The 13,114-nt window shown below is 35.7% G+C and overlaps 2 long non-coding RNA genes across 4 annotated transcripts; both read left to right on the top strand.

The window, feature by feature from the left end:
- The first annotated feature begins 8,046 nt into the window (after positions 1-8,046).
- LOC112190437 lies at positions 8,047-9,497 on the top strand. Of its 3 annotated transcripts, none has more exons than XR_002932402.1 (5): positions 8,047-8,313; positions 8,759-8,880; positions 9,052-9,091; positions 9,204-9,257; positions 9,363-9,497. It is a non-coding gene; the product is annotated as an uncharacterized LOC112190437 (long non-coding RNA). The 3 variants fall into 3 exon arrangements; XR_002932404.1 differs by having other exon boundaries at positions 8,679-8,880; XR_005805696.1 differs by lacking the exon at positions 8,047-8,313 and having other exon boundaries at positions 8,343-8,880.
- A 928-nt stretch (positions 9,498-10,425) lies between these two features.
- On the top strand, positions 10,426-10,947 carry LOC112190438. The gene is made up of 3 exons (XR_002932406.2): positions 10,426-10,499; positions 10,585-10,716; positions 10,808-10,947. It is a non-coding gene; the product is annotated as an uncharacterized LOC112190438 (long non-coding RNA).
- Positions 10,948-13,114: the final 2,167 nt, after the last annotated feature.

Here is a 13,114-nt window from a genome sequence, read left to right as displayed (position 1 = left end):
TATATTAGCTCCTCGGAGGCAAACTATGTCGGGAACAAGTTCCAACCTCTATCCCGAAGGAGAGGGGTTTGCCACACTCTGGGAACCCACCACCCGTCCCCCTATTTTTATTTTATTAATAACATAAAAAGAAAATACAACCTAGAGATTGGGGGGGGGGGGGGGGGGGCATAAACCTTACCCCAAAAGCTAGAAAGAAAGACAAAAGGAAGTGAAAAAATTGAGGCAAAAGCTCAAATTTTCCCAACTGCCAACTGTTAAAAAAAGCCCAACACCAACTCATGCAAGAAAGAGAGTTAAACATGGCAAAGTTAAGGGAATCTCATATCATCCATACGAAGATAAGGAGATATATTAGGCGGAGGAGAAACATGCCAAACCAGGGATGGAGAAAGTAAGCCCATGTTTGTCATTCTATCAGGCATCGTATTTCCTTCCCGAAGAATATGGGAACAATGAAGGTTATTTCTCTAATACGTGCTAAGCAAGTAAGCCATGCAATTCGAAGCGGCCAAGGTGGAACAAAAGATGAGGATTTGATGCATGCAATTACACTAGTCGAATCACATTCAAGCCAGAGGCATCGCCAACCATAAACCTTACCCCAAAAGCTAGAAAGAAAGACAAAAGGAAGTGAAAAAATTGAGGCAAAAGCTCAAATTTTCCCAACTGCCAACTGTTAAAACAAGCCCAACACCAACTCATGCAAGAAAGAGAGTTAAACATGGCAAAGCTAAGGGAATCTCATATCATCCATACGAAGATAGGGAGATATATTAGGCGGAGGAGAAACATACCAAACCAGGGATGGAGAAAGTAAGCCCATGTTTGTCATTCTATCAGGCATCGTATTTCCTTCCCGAAGAATATGGGAACAATGAAAGGTTATTTATCTAATATGTGCTAAGCAAGTAAGCCATGCAATTCGAAGCGGCCAAGGTGGAACAAAAGATGAGGATTTGATGCATGCAATTACACTAGTCGAATCACATTCAAGCCAGAGGCATCGCCAACCATAATGGAAGGCATATTCAATCTCAATGATCATACACATCAGCTCTGTGTAGAAGGCAGATTTGTGTCCCAATTCTTGACAGTAACTGCCAATGTAATGACCATGGGTCTCACGAAATACACCACCACAAGCTGCAGGTTATGTACTTGTGAACTTAGAAAAAAAAAAAAAAAAAGGTCCATTCCTTCATTCTAGAGATAACTTGAAAATCAAGATAGAAAAGAAGACAATTGGCATGCTGACCTTATTGAAATAAGATAGGTCCATTTCAATCAGGTTTTGTGACTTTGTTTTTGGTGGAGAATATGTTAGTTGACCTCATTGAAATAAGACAGAGGCATTATTCTTATTCTACCAATCTTTTTTTTGGCAACTTATTCAATCAACTCAGCCAATAACAGCAAGAGACCTTTGATAAATTTCAAACGTTAATCCAATGGCCAATGGTGATAGTTAATTACAAACATATTGGTATGGAAAAATTGGCTCAAAGCTAGCTTCAAACCTCTGAACTTGGAAATCAGGAAAGAAATAGCTGCTTATTATTCTTAACAACCAAACCTTTTTTCTTTGACTCCAGTCCAAATCCCCGCCCCTTCAATATGTACAACCTCTAGATTAAGGGCAGACTACAAAAATAAAAATAAAAACCAAATTTAGCCTATGAACAATTCAATCAAAAAGTTTCAAGTTTAAAAACCAAAATCACAACAAAAACTTTCACCCACACAAAGCAAGAAACTAGAAAAATGATTATAGTATCTAAAGACAATCAATTAGATTCCAATCTATTAGTAAAAAAGAAAAAGCAAAAACAGAAATCTTAAACCACTTACGCAAATTCTTCTTCCTCTCCATTAGAACAAAACCCAATAACCCTGCCCCCTCTACATGAACTGAGTTAATCTTAGATCTCTCCTCTTCTTTTTCCTACCCTAGCGGCCTATGATCAAAATCGAAAATGTTACATCAAATCAAAAATTTAAAATACCAAATTTGATATCAAATCTGGCAAATAAGCTTTGAAAGCCAAACCTCTTCTATTCATTTTCAGCTCAACCTTTATATCTAAGAGCTTGATTGATGTGCTTGATACCTGCGACTGATGCTACCCTTGTATCTGTGAGCTTGATGGCTGCACTCGATGGAGGTTTCCCGAAAATAATAAAAAACTCGGGCCTTTTCTTTCTGCATAAAACTCAAGAGCAAAAACGTCATTTCCCTCTCATATGAACGATAATGAATAGTGTTTATGAATACTTGAATAGGAGCTTCAGTATATAACAATATAGAAGCTTCAGTATATAACAATATAGAAGCTTCAGTATATAGTAAAGGACAAAATACTGTTTACTCCCTATACTTATAGGGAGTCAACGTTTCAGTCCCTGACATTTCAATTTCACCTAAACTCCCTAAACTCTCCAATTTTACCCAATTGGTCCTTGTCGTTAATTTTCCGTCAAAAGATCTGTTATCTTGCTGATGTGGCCTTCCGTACACGACCAATATGTCTATTTTACCCTCACATATTTTTTTTCCTTCTTTTTTTTTTTCTCTTTTTTTTCTTTTCTCTCTTTTTCTTTTTACGTCTTCTTGCCCTCTGTCTCCAAAACTTTTTCTCTCACCTTATTGTCCTCAAACTCCTTCCACCCCTCGCTGAACTCGGACCCGTCCGGCGGAGGAGGCAGGACTCTCAAGAAGGGGACGAAGGCAAAGTCGTGGTTTCTGGCGATGAAGACGTCTTTTTGACGTGGGTATCTGGAGAGGAGAGCGATGAAGAAGTCAAGGACGAAGGCGAAGTCGTGGTTTCTGGCGATGAAGACGTCTTTTTGAAGTGGGTATCTGGAGAGGAGAGCGATGAAGAAGTCAAGGACGAGGGCGGTGGGTGTCTGAGCCGCGGCCTCAGTAGTCGCGGAGGGCGGTGGCGAAGCCTGGAGAGGGGATGGAGATTTCGAGATTGGACCAGAGATTTTGGAGCTTAGTGTGGAAGCCGTGGACATCGCCGATGCAACAGACTAGTCTGGGTTTTGGGTCTGACATGGTTAGAAGGTGAGATTTGGTTAAATGAAAGTGGAAAGTTCCTCAGAGGTTGAACTGTGATTCTCCTTGAAAACGACTTTCCCTTAATGTCTGGGTTTTCAGTTGATGCCAAAATCGATCTGTCTCTTACTCTGTCATGAATTTCTGGGTTTTCAATTGAAGTCTCGAGCTCGTGGTCAACTGGTCTTACTCTTGGTTTGATTTAAAAATCTTCAAGCTTGGTAAGTAAGTTGATGCCTTGCTCTTGGTTCAAATAATGAATGTACAACTTTCAGTTGCTGCCTTGATCAAATTGTATGATTGAGCTGTTGACAAGTTGGATAATTAGATATTATGAGTATTTTCCTGTTTTCCTTAGCTTTTTGGATGTTTGTTTAAGGATGACATTATTGAAATGGTGATTGACATTGAACAGTCCTCGACAACTGAATGCCCCTAACTTTGAAATGATTTCTCGACTATTGAAACTTTTCCTTTCATATGAAAAGGATGCTAATGTCAAGTTGGTGATTCGTAAGGGGTAAGGAAGAGCATTTTGTGCTGGTGGTGGTGTAGAATGGTTTGCATTTTTGTGAGGAGAAGTCAGCAAGGATTTCAGAGAAGGCTGCAGAGCTATACTGTCAGACAAGGATAGGAACCCAAAGTGGGAGCCTTCTGAAATCTGAATTGGAGCTATCAATGATCATTTAAAGCTCCCTGCAAGATTAAAAAAAAATAAACAGAGGAGAGAGAGCTGGAAGAAGAAGAAGCAAAGAAAAGGGGGGGGGGGAAGAGAAAAGAGAAAAAAAAATCTATGAGGGCAGGGTAAAATAGATATTTTGGTAGTGTACGGAATGTCACATCAGCAAAATAACAGAGCTTTTAACGGAAAATTAACTGCAAGGACCAATTGGGTGAAATTGGAGAGTTTAGGGAGTTTTTAGGTGAAATTAAAATGTTCGAGACTGAAACGTCGACTCCCTATAAGTATAGGGAGTAAACAGTATTTTGTCCTATAGTAAATGAGGTGAAGGTACAGATTAGGTTTATTTTTAAGTTGTCATGTGAAGGTACTAAATATTTCAACCTTACAAGAATTGTCAAGATGCTGCTTAAGTGCTTATATATGACACTTACATTAAGTTTCTGAAAACTCGATTATAAATATAACCTAACATACAACTAAATAGACTAGAGAATCTCTCATGATATGGAAATATTTAGGTGTAAATGCTAATTGTTTCCTTTTACATTTTGTCAATCGTTGTAATTTATTTTTATAATAATACTTAGGATCTAGAATATTCCATACCATAGATGGTAAATTGATTTCCTATATATCTTGTAATATTCTAAATTGTAATGATTATCAATATACCAATTATCATTTTTACATGGTATCAGAGCAAAAAGCTCTTGGACCTAAATTATCAAAAATTTTCCAACTAATGTTGGAATTTCTTTGAGAAGCTTTTAACTTCTCCTTTTGTTTATCATGGCTGCCGCTCATTTGACCATCCATAAACTTTAAGTAATTGCTCTCAATCTTACCATTGAATAGTGCCTACAAATTATGGCACTGGTAAAGAGTAAATGGTACATGTTTACCACATTCCTCTTCTTTTCTTAAAAGTTGGATCATAGATAGCGGGGCAACAGACCATATTCCATCCTTTCCTAACTCTTTATCAAATCTTGTTCCTACATCTTTGTTTCCTCCTGTAAAATTACCTAACGGTGAACATGTTCCCATTCATTCAATTGGAGATTTTTCTTTCAATTCTAATATTCGTCTAAATGGCGTGCTTTATGCTCCAAGTTTTAAGGTTAATCTTATCTCAGTAAGCAAGCTTACAAAATCTCTTAAATGTTTCATCACTATTTTCCCTGACATGTGTCTTTTGCAGGACTTGGTTACGAAGAAGATAATTGGTTTGGGTAGGGAGCTAGCATAACGGTCTCTATTACCTCACTCCAAATTTAGCCACTAAACCTTCACATATTTCTTCTGCCAATCATGCAGTCATTTCTTTCCACCTTGTGGCATAGACGTCTTGTTCATCCTTCTCCAAATCGCTTGCAATTGTTAGCCAAAACAATTCCCGGTATTTCTTGTAATGTAGATAAAGCATGTGATACATGTCCATTAGCCAAGTAAACACATCTCCCATTCAATTTGAGTACTATTTCTACAACAAAACCATTTACTCTCATTCACTGTGATATTTGGGGTCCTCACAAAATTGCATCTCATTTTGGTGCAAGGTATTTTTTGACAATTGTGGATGACTTTAGTAGATGTACCTGGTTGTATCTTAAGACTCATCCCAATGATCAGACCACTCCATCACCATCTTCACCTCATTCATCCCCTTCACTTGACAACTCTTCACCTTCATCACCATCTTCACCTCCTTCTTCTCCTCCGATATCTAATGAGTATATTGTCCCTGTACTTCGCTGCTCATAACGCTTTACAAAACAAAATGTCAAACTAAAAGATTATGTTTGTTCTTATGTTGTATTGCCTACCCAAGAGGATTCATCGTCTTTGTGCCCAATTCCTAATCAAGGTATGCTTCATCCACTTTCTAATTACATTTCCTATCACCGCTTTTCTTCATCTCACCGTTCTTTTATTTCAAATATTACTCGAAATGTGGAACCTAACAGTTTTGCAGAGGCCATGAAAAATCATCAATGGCAAGAAGCAATGACATCTGAAGTTCAAGCTTCGGAGGCTAACAACACCTAGAGCTTTACTCCTCTCTCTCCCGTCAAGGAATCCATTGGCTACAAATGGATGTACAAGATCAAATATAATTCAGATGGCACCATTGAACGTTACAAGGCCCGCCTCGTTGCCAAGGGTTATAGCCAAGTTGAAGGGATGGATTATTGTGAGACTTTCTCACCAACTGTCAAGCTCACCATATTTAGGTGTCTCCTTGCTATTGCTGCCTCACGAAATTGGAGTCTTTATCAAATGGACATACAAAATGCATTCCTTCATGGTGACCTTCATGAAGAGGTTTATATGCTTCCTCCACCCGGATTCAGTCGACAATGGGAGAATCTGGTATGTTGACTAAATAAGTTATTGTATGGTCTCAAACAAGCTTCCCAAAATTGGTTCTCCAAATTTTCCAATGTTATTCAAAAGGCTGGTTACAAGCAATCCAAGGTTGATTATTCATTATTTACACGTGTAGTTGGTAATTCTTTCACTACTGTGGTCATTTATGTTGATGATATTGTGCTCACTGGAAATGAACCTAAAGCCATTGAATCATCAAAGACATTTCTTCATAAGGAATTTCGCATAAAGGATCTTGGCAATCTTAAATATTTCTTGAGCATTGAAGTCTCATGGTCTAAGAAAGGAATTTCGTTTCTCCACAAAAATATGCATTAGATATTCTACTTGATGCCGGTATTACAGAAGCATGTCTATGTCATTTTCCTATGGAATAAAATTTAAAGCTTACACCTACAAATGGGAAATTCTTAAAGATCCCACACGTTATCAGAAATTGATTGGGAAACTCATTTATCTCACTGCGACAAGACCAGATATTGTGTATTCTATTCAGATTCTTAGCCAATTCATGAATCAGCCAAGGAACCTCATATGGAAGCTGCCATGAGAGTATTGCATTTTATTAAGGAAAATCCGGGTAGAGGCATTTTCTTTCCATCAGAAAATGATTTGGCTTTAAAAGCTTATTGTGACTCAGATTGGACAAGTTGTCCAACAATAAGAAAGTCAACAACTGAATATTTTTTTTCTTGGTAATTCATTGATTTCTTGGAAATCTAAGAAGCAAAGTAATGTGACGTGTTTTCATCAGCAGAAGCTGAGTATTGTGCTATGGCTATGACATGTCAAGAATTAACTTGATTGAGGTACATTTTACAAGATTTTCTGGTTATTCATGATAAGCCTACTTCTTTGTATTGTGACAACCAAGCTGCATTACATATTGCCGCCAACCCGGTTTTTCATGAAAGAACAAAACATATAGAGATTGATTGTCATGTTGTTCGGGAGAAGCTACAAGCCGGATTGATTTCTACTAGATATGTTCTTTCTTCTCCACAAATTGCAAACATTTTCACAAAAGCCTTGGGAAGAGATAATTTCTAATCTTTAATTTCCAAGTTGGGACTTCATGACATTCACTCTCTAACTTGAGGGGAAATGTTGAGAATCTCTCATGATATGGAAAGATTTAGGTGCAAATGCTAATTGTTTCCTTTCACATTTTGTCAATCGTTGTAATTTATTTTTGTAATAATACTTAGGATCTAGATTATTCCATATCATAGATGGTAAATTGATTTCCTATATATTTGTAATATTCTGAAGGGTGAGGCTATTTCCACCATACCAAATGCTTTGTTCACCCTACAATTAAACTTTTACCTTGAAACTTCCAATTTCACCCTCAAATAATTTAGAAAAGAAAAAAAAAGATATCACTATTGAAAATGTAAAACTAGAAAAGAAAAAAGAAAAAGAAAATAAGCACACCATGGTGGTGCAACCCCATGCCTTCTATTTCTTTTTTTACTTTTTAATTTTTTTTTCCTCTTCTCTATCTTCTCCCTTCATCAGCTACTGTGACGTAGAATCAAACACAAGTCACATGAAATAGAACAAAATAATGCTAACCAACAATTCTTTTCACTTGCAGCTATAGCTTGAAAATTTCATCTAACTAATTGTTTGGTAGACTGACAATGAAGAAGCTGAGATGATAATTTTTTTTTTTTGGTATAGAAGCTGAGATGATAATTAGGATGTCTGTTGGGTAAAATTTTATTTATCCATAAAATTGTGCTTAACTACAATTATTTTTTCTGTTAATAATTGTATTTAAGGACAATTTTGGGTTTTTAAAGAAAAAATTTGATTGTAGGGTGAACAAAGCATTTAGTAGGGTGGAAATAGTCGCACCCTATTCTGAATTGTAATGATTATCAATATACCAATTATCATATTACAGATTTTGAGGTTAGAAAATGCAGTTGTTTCCAGATTTTGAATTATATTTATTTCACTTGAGGTCAGACTTTCAATATGATTTTCATATAAAACCGGTTGAATCCCCTGTGTTTTTTTATTTCTTTGTCTTTTTCGGGATTTTCTTTTGGTGCAGGACAACTAAGATCATATTCCTCAATCAGGGAATAATCAGTAGTAGTTGTGATATACTTTGGAATCTCACTGTGGCCCCTTTTTGAATGCTACATGAGTGGACTCAAAAAATACTGTGAGGGTCTCTATCTAATTAACATCTGTGTTCATTGAAATTAATTGTAGTTTTTTGTTTGATGAGATTTGAACATACGTTCACCTTCATGCACCAATACCATTACCAGCTATCATACATATCTACATGGGAATGAGATATAGATACTCATCTCCTTCCCCCTCTCTGTTCTTTTATTCTTATATATCAACATATTTGCATTAGATATGTCTATTGAGAATGCCTTGAAATCTTTTGGTCCCTAAAATGTTTTTGTTCAGCTGTATTAAATCTGTTTATGGTGCTATATACAGTACATGTCTCAATATTTCTCATGCTTTGTTTTAGTTTTATCCCTATATCTTCTTTTTCTTTGTTCAATTTAGGTGCAGAGCCGGTGAGATTGTAGTATGTTTAGGTTCTTCGGCTTTTGTTCCTGACTATGAGTTACTTATGTTGGATTTAGTAAGATCAACCACCATGGAGGGAAGAAGCAAAGGAGAATATATTGGTTACTGGTCAGCATATATATATATTTCAAGAAGTAAAAGAAGATAGTAAGTATTGCTGGAAGCCCCACAGTTGCAGGTGATATTTTGTTTTATTTGGCTTCTTTGTATAAATGGAAGTCATGCATGATCTTCCATGTCTTTTGAAGCTAAATTTGGTTTTGTGACTTTGATCGTACTACCACTTTTTCAGTTGAATAAATAAGTCTACATTTTTTAATATTTTGTACTACTGTTCTTGGAACTGCAGAATTTGGTTATTGAATCAATTGTTGCACTAGAAGGTCAAGGTACAATCCTTTTTTGTTATTTTCTTATGGTCGTTTACCTCTTTTTTTTTTCTTTTTTTTTTTTTGGCTGATTCTCTTTTGGCTTGGTTAATTATGGTTTTCATCTTTACAGATTATTATGGGCCAGGTTCCTTCATCACGCTCTCACACACCTGATGATGACCAGGTAGCTTAGTATTATACTTGCTTCCTTTGTTAGATAAAAGTCTAATAATTGATAGGAACCATTTTTTCAAATAATTTTTGTGACTTAATGTGGTTTACCATATAGGGACCTAACCGTATTCATGTACAAGAGGCAGAAATGCAGAGTAGAAATAATCCCCAGGGAGATACGAGACAATCAATGAGTTCTTCACAATTTGTTTTATCACAATCTTCCCCACCCAACGAAGACCAGGAAAACTTTATAAATTGAATTTGTTGTCTTTTTTATATTAATGCGGTGTACGGTGTAGGGACACGCTCAGCTTCATGCATTGGAGGCTGAAAGGCAGCGTAGAAATAATCGTCAAAGAGAGAGACGATGATTATTGAGTTCTTCGCAACAAGAGGAAAGTTTAGCCCAAAGACGTGCCAATTATCAAAGACAACAGCAAATGGAGGCCACAAGTGTATCAAATCAAGTGGAAGCAATGGCCGGTAACTTACTGAGTGCATGTTCTGAAACACAAACATCTTCAACGTATTGTATACGTGTTTTGCACAATTTTCTTTCTACTTTCATGAACAAAAATATTATTCTATATATGTTGGTTGGAAAAATTAACAGTTTTGATAGAAATATTGTTTTTTTTTTTTTTCCAGGAAGAGGTTTTTTTTTTTGTAATACTTTAAAGAAGAATTTTAGAACATTGAGAATTTGTCACCAAACTTCCCCAAAAAGGGAAGAATTGAAATCATAACTACTTAAAAGGAAAATTGCATTAGCAAAAGGTGGACTCCAACTGAGTAAATGTGTATGCATAAATGCCATATTAAAATGGAAAAGAAATGTGAGAAATTCACATCCATTAATTTCTCTCACTTTTTACGGACCAATGTTTTATTAATGTTCAAATAATTTAGTACATGAAAATCATAGGTGTTGAACAACAAAATCATGCTGATCACCAAAGTACACCACATTTTGAAAGAGAGAATCAAAGAGCGAGATGGCGAACAAGTCAGAGCATTTGGCGGGCTTCAATGAGTTCAATACAACGTGATGAGTATTTAGCACGACGACGAGCCAATTATCATTGTCATCGTGGGCAAACATCAAATCATGAGGATAATACCCACGTTCCAAATAGAATACGCTTAAGCCATATGAGGCAATTAGCGCGGTCAAATGGATCCCAAGTGCCTGGTAATGGAGCTAATCAAAATGATACGAACAATGGTGATCACATAGCGGTCAATGAAGGTAAGAAATGACAAACATCAATGTATTTTCAGTATTGTTTCAGTAATGAAACTGCAATTATTGATGTTTTTTTTTTCCATAATAGGAACCTCTGAAAATTTAAGAATGCGCTTGAGTCATATAAGGCAACTAGCACGGTCAAATAGGTCGCAAATGCCTAATAGTGGAGTTAACCAAAATGCTGGGAATAATGAAGATCACATAGTACTCAATGAAGGTAACAAATTTAGTATATTAAATATATTGTTGATAAATATATTGTTTTAGTAACTAGCACAATTATTGACATCGATTTTTTTTTTTAATAGGAACCTCTGAAAATGTCATTCCTCAAAATAGCATGACCTATAATAACAGTGTTGTCCAAGTACGTCTTAGAGCTAGAGGTCGCAGATCTCATAATTGTGCTCGGAATTTTCATGAGAACATTGGAATCACAAAATATCATTTACCTGTGTAAGACCTTATGGAACTAGACATCAGCATTTTCACTTGAGCTGACATTGTGAGGAGTATTAGAGTTCAGTTTGTAACATCAGAGTATTAAATAAAACTTGTAATCGAAAATAGTTTTATTAATGCAATCTGTTTTGAATTTGAATTCAAATAGTATGGTTATTTAGAATAATCCATCAGATAAAGACGAGGAAGTTATAAGACAGTTCCTTGATGGAAGGAACTGCCTTAACTGTTTTTCTGATATAAAGTGGATTAGAACGCTTTCATTGATCCCTGCTAGAGCACCACACCTCAATCAATTGTCCCATTAACAATCTGAGATCAAGGGTGAATCTAGGAAAAGAACAATGGATGGAGGCAATCGACTTTGTCAGTTTCCTATACCCCTTTCAATCTGCTGGATTTAAACTCACATTATTTCACTGCAATATATATGGATCTAGTTAGTATTTCTATAATCTCTTTATCTTTGATTTCAATTTATATTGCTTGGTGCGATATATCTATGTACTTACTGTTTCATAGGATTGCAATATCTCACGCATCCTAACTTAGGATCAGAGCAACATATCAATCCTATATTTGTCATAGTTGATCTTATGTTCATGTTAATTTTTAGACATTAGGATAGATATAGGTTTGCAGTCCTAAATTAGGATGCGACTACAACAGCAATCCTAATCTGCAATCTGCAGTATATGTGTTTACATGTGCTTATTCTGAGATAGTTTATAGTACTCATTTTGTGTAATTTCTAACAATTGGTATCAGAGCTCACTATCTTCAGATGAGTTACATGTTACTGATATTCAATTAAACTTACTTTACAACCGATTTCTGGGGATTTCATGTTCATATAATCCGCATGCAGTTATCTATATATATATTGCATATCTGATGCATTTATCCACATATGCACGTACACTCTCACATTTGCAAATCCAATTTGCTCTGGATTGATGCAAGTGAAATTGGGTTCTCCCAAATTTATTATCCATTACCTTCATTCTTTGAGAGGAGGAGAAAATGAGAGAGCAATTAAGGCAATCACCGACTTCTATCACTTCTGTTGATCACTAAATAATGCCTTCTATCAAGTTGGTGCATGTCGATCCAGGCCTTACTTTATGAGCAGATAAGATATGTATCCAAATTATCAGTCTTCAATTTGGTGAGTTCCCTTGAGACATTATAGTGAAACTATAATTTTATTTGGTTATTTGATATTAATGTATGCTACTTACATTGTTGTTGTGTGGCTAGTTTAGTTCGTATGTGTTTATGTATTACTTGGATTATAACTGATGAGTGGATCTTGGAGAAGCATCAATGGATTTTGAAACTGCATCATGTTGGTATTGGTATCACATACTCGATCTTATCAGTTTTGGCTTTAATATTTAATTTGCTGCAGATTATATTTTGGCTTTGAATCATGTTGTTGTTGATTTACAATCTTATATTTGGCATAGTCATCTTAATTATCTAGCAGGTGTTGATCTGTATAATGTCATACTCAGAATTAACCAAAATTCATAGTCAATTATATTTCCATGATTTGCATGATAGATCTTGACAAATGCTGTTGCCTTTTTAATTGTCTTAGTTGCTATATATGTCCAAGTGTTTATATGGTTAGAGATAACTGTTGACTTAATGGTCAGCAACAAGATCAATAATGGCTTTGACATTTCTACATTACATATTGAGCATTGTATCATGGTTCATTGATGTACTTTCGATCTGAGCAATAGCCTTAGAACATTGCTTAGAAATCACAATACTTTTGTTGGTTAGAAAATTGAGTGATGAAAAGGTTTTTGGCCAAAGAAAGAGATTTTAGCCACTTTCAGATTTTCTGGAATTTCAACCCAGTCACTTACTTTTGCAAAACTGTACAGATCCACTGAGAATTTGAGGTTGGTTTCTTCTAAAGAGTTTTAGTAGACATCTTAAAGAGCCATTGGGAGCTGGAATCACCCAAAACGGAATTTTCTAGGATTAGTTATGAATTTCCAAGTTCAGGAGTCAGTCACAGAAATTTTCTGATATCAGCTTATTAAGTTTAGTCAAAGGTACGTAACTCTTATAGCACCCTTAATTGATTCAATACAGGATCTCTATTTCATATGAAGATTACATTACATTCATCTAAG

Source organism: Rosa chinensis, chromosome 2, assembly GCF_002994745.2.
Source record: "Rosa chinensis cultivar Old Blush chromosome 2, RchiOBHm-V2, whole genome shotgun sequence".
Lineage (NCBI taxonomy): Eukaryota > Viridiplantae > Streptophyta > Magnoliopsida > Rosales > Rosaceae > Rosa > Rosa chinensis.
This window is presented reverse-complemented; position numbering and strand designations above follow the sequence as displayed.